This window comes from Triplophysa dalaica, chromosome 15 (genome assembly GCF_015846415.1).
Source record: "Triplophysa dalaica isolate WHDGS20190420 chromosome 15, ASM1584641v1, whole genome shotgun sequence".
NCBI lineage: Eukaryota > Metazoa > Chordata > Actinopteri > Cypriniformes > Nemacheilidae > Triplophysa > Triplophysa dalaica.
The window spans coordinates 15,344,167-15,350,364 of NC_079556.1; positions in this window are offsets into that span (position 1 = coordinate 15,344,167).

Consider the following 6,198-nt stretch of genomic DNA (forward strand, 5'->3'; position numbering starts at 1 on the left):
AGAATTGTAAAATTTGTATGAGCTAAACTCTTCCTTATTTTAACATGCAGTTAGAATCGCTACAGCCTGATCGACTTGAATGGGCCACGGATCAAACAGCGATAAACTTGCTCCGTGCTTTTAGGTGCAAAATTATAATGTCAAGGCGTAACGAGCGGCTCATTGCTATTTTATGTGACTTCAGTACCAATGGAACAAAAACACTAACACCTTAGCAATCAGTCAATGAATAATTAAATAAACAAGCTCAAATAATCTTAAGGTGCAGGTTGCAAGTTGGAGACCCCAGAGAGTAAATGTGTAGAGAAATAGCATAGGAAATAGATGTTCTTTAAAATATACTCATAAATACGCTAATTAGGCTTCTGGAGACGTTTTTTGAGGGAATTTTCTTTTCTGCATCTGAAAACCGCCAAAACCATAAGTGACGTAACGAGAGGGAGTGCGGTCGATGTAGACAATGGGAAATGAGAATGAGATGAGATTGCGATGAGAATGAGAATTCGGAGAATCAGAGGTGGGGGGCTCGAGTCACTTGACTTGACTCGGGTCTGACAGTTTTCAGGATTTGCGACTTGCTTGATTGACGTAAGAAAATTACTTGAATTTGACTTGAGAGCAAATGACTTGACTTAAAGTGAAAGACTCGACAATGACTTTAACTTTTAATAATGTAAAATAAAGTAATACGATTAATTTTAAAAATAATTCTTGCAGCTCAGCAGCATTAATTAGCGCCTGTGCCTTCAACGCTTCACAAATCAAACCTCGCCAAACATGGCAGACAATAGTCGAGCTCCAAACATAGTCATGTTTGGCTATAAGGAGCTTGAACTGGACCGTGCCAATAAAAAAAGATTGACAACCACAACGTCAAATTTTATCCGACATTTCAAGAACCACAAGGAAAGGAAAGAAAGTAATTTCTTTATAGTCAGTGTCTAGAAACGATTATTAATGAAATTAATTAATTGTTACTATTTGTCATAATTTGATCATCGATCATCACTGTCTCATGTCGTAAGTAAATGTGTTGGGGAATTTGGCTTTTACTGTGGCGTAGACCGAATTTTAATGTTGCGGGTCATCTTAAAATGAAGGGGCTTCTCTATATTACATGTAGGCTAATGTCTATATTAAATGTGCCTTTTTCAAGTGTTCATGTGGATTGCATGTGGAAGCTGAAGAGCAGCTCGCTTGTACTGCATGACAGGCCGATGGACATGCGGTGCTATCAAAAGCACTTAAAAAAAAAAACTTTAAAACCGACAAGAATAATTTCATTGTTCTAATCTGTTTAGTGTCTAAATCTTTTTGTGTAAACTAACAATAACAACAAAATGTTTTCCATCCATCCATTTTCATCCGCTTATCCAGGGCCGGGTCGGGGGGGCAGCAGTCTAAGCAGGGATGCCCAGACTTCCCTCTCCCTAGAAAATTCCTCCAGCTCTTCCGGGGGGACAAAGAGGCGTTCCCAGGCCAGCCGGGAGACAAAGTCCCTCCACCGTGTCCTAGGTCTTCCCCGGGGTCTCCTCCCGGTTGGACATGCCCGGAACACCTTCCCGGGAAGACGTCCAGGGGGCATCCGGAAAAGATGCCTGAGCCACCTCAGCTGACCCCTCTCTATGTGGAGGAGCAGCGGGTCTACACTGAGCTCCTCCCGAGTGACTGAGCTTCTCACCCTATCTCTAAGGGATCACCCAGCCACCCTGCGGAGAAAGCTCATTTCGGCCGCCTGTATCCGCGATCTTGTCCTTTCGGTCATGACCCACAGCTCATGACCATAGGTGAGAGTAGGAACGTAGATTGACCGGTAAATCGAGAGCTTCGCATTCCGGCTCAGCTCCTTCTTCACCACGACAGACTGGTACAGCGACCGCATTACTACAGAAGCTGCACCGATCCGTCTGTCAATCTCCCGTTCCATCCTTCCCTCACTCGTGAACAAGACCCCCAGATACTTGAACTCCACCACTTGAGGCAGGGACTCTCCACCCACCTGAAGTGGGCAAGCCACCCTTTTCCGACTGAGAACCATGGCCTCAGATTTGGAGGTGCTGATTGTCATCCCAGCCGCTTCACACTCGGCTGCAAACCGTCCCATTGCATGCTGAAGGTCCTCAGCATGAAGGTCAGCTCTGCCAGGTCTGGGCATGAACTGCATCCTGCGGTAACCTTGGAACAAAGAGACAAGACTGGCTGAGAGTAGAGTACTGTTCTGCACTCTTTGATGCAACAAGTACATCATTTGTTGTTGGATGTGTTCCTGGTTCCGGTTCATCTAAATAATGCAGCCTAAATCCTCTGAGGATTAATATTATGGAGGTGTAGTGTATGCAAGATTAAAAAGATGAGTCTTTAGTCTAGATTTAAACTGACAGAGTGTGTCTGCCCCGGACCCCGCAGGGGAGAATATTCCAAAGTTTAGGCGCTAGATAAGAAAAGGATCTACCACCTGCACTTGATTTTGAAATTCTAGGTATTACCAACTGACAGGATGCCTGAGAGCGTAATGTACGTGGAGGTCTGTAATACAATAGAAGTTCATTCAAATACTGCGGCCCTAGACCATGTTGGGCTTTATAGGCAAGATCTTAAAGTTAATGTGATGCTTTATAGGTAACCAGTGCAAGGTTGACAGAACCGGGGTTATATGCTCATACTTTTTTGTACGTGTACGAACTCGAGCTGCCGCGTTTTGAACCAGTTGCAGTTTTTGTAATAGGCCCGCAGGGCAACCACCTAGTAGTGCATTACAGTAATCTAGTCTTGATGTCATGAATGCATGAATTAATTTCTCTGCATCTCACAGTGACAGCATATGACGTAATTTGGATATATTCTTAAAATGGAAAAATGCAATTTTACAGGTGTTGGTTCTTACAAGATTCTTAGCTGATGACGAGGATTTTATGGGGCATCCGTCAATCGTTAAGCAGTATTCTTGGATGTTACGCATAGCAGTTTTCGGTCCAGTAAGTAACACTTCTGTTTTGTCCGAGTTTAGTAGTAAAAAATTGTTACTCATCCACATTTTTAAGTCAACTATGCAATCCTTTATTCGATGGAACTGCTGGGTTTCATGAGGCTTCGAGGAAATATAAAGTTGAGTATCATCAGCATAACAGTGAAAGCTAATTCTGTGTCGCTTTATTATATCTCCTAGAGGTAGCATGTATAATGCGAAGAGCAGAGGCCCCAAGACTGAGCCCTGTGGTACACCGTACTGGACTTGTGATTTGCGGGACACCTCATTGTTTATTGCTACAAATTGAAAACGGTTGGATAAATAAGACTTAAACCATTTCAATGCTATTCCGTTTATGCCGACGTAATTTTCGAGTCTATGTAGAAGTATGCTGTGGTCAATGGTGTAAAATGCAGCACTGAGGTCTAGCAGCACCAATAATGAAATACAGCCACGAATTGAAACTACTTTTTCCAGAACTTTAGATATAAAAGGTAAATTCGATATAGGCCTGTAATTCCCTAGTTCTTTAGGGTCGAGTTTTTTTTTTTTTTAAAAGAGGCCTTATAACAGCCACCTTAAATGCTTTAGGCACATGTCCTAATGTCAGAGATGACTTAATAATACTGAGAAGAGGATCTATAATTTCTGGGAGCATTTCTTTCAGTAGTTTTGTAGGTATAGGGTCTAGCATGCATGTTGTTGATTTAGATGATCTAATGATTTTAGATAGTTCATCGTGATCTGAAAATAATTGCAATTTCTCCTTAGGGGTGCTGTAGTTAGTTTGTTCAGCGGATTTCACTACAGGTTGCATTGTTATAATTTTTTCTCTTGTATCTTGGATTTTACTCGTGAAGTAGTTCATAAATTCATCACTGTTATCCTGATAATCAGAATCTGACGTCGATGACGACTTATTATTTATTAATTTAGCCACGGTGTTAAATAAAAACCTAGGGTTGTGATGGTTTTCCTCTATTAGTGTTGAAAAGAAGGCGGATCTAGACGTTTTTATGGCATTCCTGTAATTTCGAGTACTATCCTTCCATGATATACAAAATACCTCTAAATTATTTTTCTTAAAGTTGCGCTCCATTTTCCGGGACGCTTTTTTTAGAGTCTGAGTGTGTTCATTATACCACGGTGTTGGGCTGCTATTTTTAATTTTCTTTAAACGCAGAGGAGCAACTGTGTCTAATATTTCCGAGAAAGTAGAGTTAAAATTTTCAATAGTATTGTCAAAATCGTCAACGCTTTTACTCATGCTAGATATTTTAGACAATTCAGGCAGATTATCGAGAAACGCATCTTTGGTAGTTGAAGTAATCGTTCTACCATATATTTAACAAGGAGTTTGATTTGCAGCTGTAGGCCATTGAAGCAAACATAATATCATATAATGATCCGAAATATCTTCACTCTGCTGAACGATTTTAACATCGTCCACATTTATACCATAAGAAAGTATTAAATCTAAAGTATGATTACGAAGGTGAGTGGGTCCTGACACATGTTGACTAACGCCCATGGAGTTAAGAGTGTCTTTGAAAGCCAGTCCCAAGGCATCTGTATCTTTGTCTACATGGATATTAAAGTCACCGACGACAAGGACTCTATCTGCGGCCAGTACTAGTTCTGATAAGAACCCACCAAAATCTTTAATAAAATCTGTGTGGTGCCCTGGAGGCCTATATACAATAGCTAGAATAAATTTTAAAAATGTTTTGTCCTTAGTATTAGGTGTCGATACGTGAAGTATACACATACACAACCAAAGGAAACTTATACATATAACCCATTGAAAACCCCAAAATTAAAACTCATTAAAAAACATTTAATAACTTGCCCAACATCTATGTGGGTATCGCATTAACAATTTGTTAACTAGTTAACTAATCATTTTCAGCCACATAATGAACACAGTGTGTTCTACCTGGTTCCATCCACACCTTGTTCCTTATTTCCCTATCCAGACATGGATGTGCACAGCAGGGAAAAACTGTGTCGTGTTTAGGATGTCCTGAACATAGTTAACCATGCTTTTCCACTTGGCCTCCATCAATAAATTTGCGCCCTTATGTTTTGAAAAACATTTCAATCCGGCATTAACTTTTCATATGGTAATTTTTACACAAGGTTATATATTAATTTTATTAAAAAAATCTACTTCCAATATGCACTTAATCTAACAACAGCCAACAGTCCAGTTCAATAGTTAAAACAAGGTTACAGGGTAAATAGCAGACTCACGCGCTACATCAGACTTGTGATGACGATACGCTTCTCCTTAAAATTTATATACAACATTTACATTTACATTTAGGCATTTGGTAGACGCTTTTATCCAAAGCGACTTACATTGCTTTATCCTATTCATTTTACATAGGTATTTGGAATCCCCTGGGATCGAACCCACAACCTTGCGTTGTTAACGCAATGCTCTTACCACTAGCTACAGGAAAGCTATATACAAATATAGCATTGTATTGTTCTAATAAATAGCATTTCGTTGTAAAATTCCCTTGGCCATTGGCAAAGTTTTGAGGAAAGTACAGGTAAATTTGTGTTGTGGTATGTTTAGATATTGTTTTTGGACTTTTGCATTTAATTATATAGTACAGTGGAAAAAGTATGATTAACGAAATAGGAGAGGGAACGGGGCGGAATCAGGAAAGTACAACGATCTCAAAAAGTACAAAATCGAGTTGACCGAAGGGCAAACACACCACACGTGAACAGCTAGGGGCAATTGTTGTCTTATGCATTTGTAGTTTGTTGTGTAATTCTGATTATAGATCTGTTCAAAGACCATTGTAGCCAATCTGATTACTTGAAATTTAAGTAAGGAAGCCAGTAAGTTCTTCAAATGAGTGTGATATTTTTTATTTTTTGAAATCCTGACCTGAAATCATGCCCACTTGCAGTGCCCACTGGACCATGGTCAAAACGTACTCGTTGACTCATGGCCAAGGACTCTGTGTGCTTCATTGGTACCTACTACAGTGTTCCAGAAGGCCCTAGCTGAATGATGCCAGTGTGTGACGTCATTATTAGCTCTTTATCTTTTGTAGAACAAAACACAGACTCTATCCCCACCTCCTCTTTCAGTATGCATGGCACAGGTATAGGCATGCTCAAAGGTGCGTGTCATTCTGTTGGGTTCCCTCACATAAATCAAAACCACAGTGTAGGACTACAGATATGATTCCATTGCTAGATGTTTGATA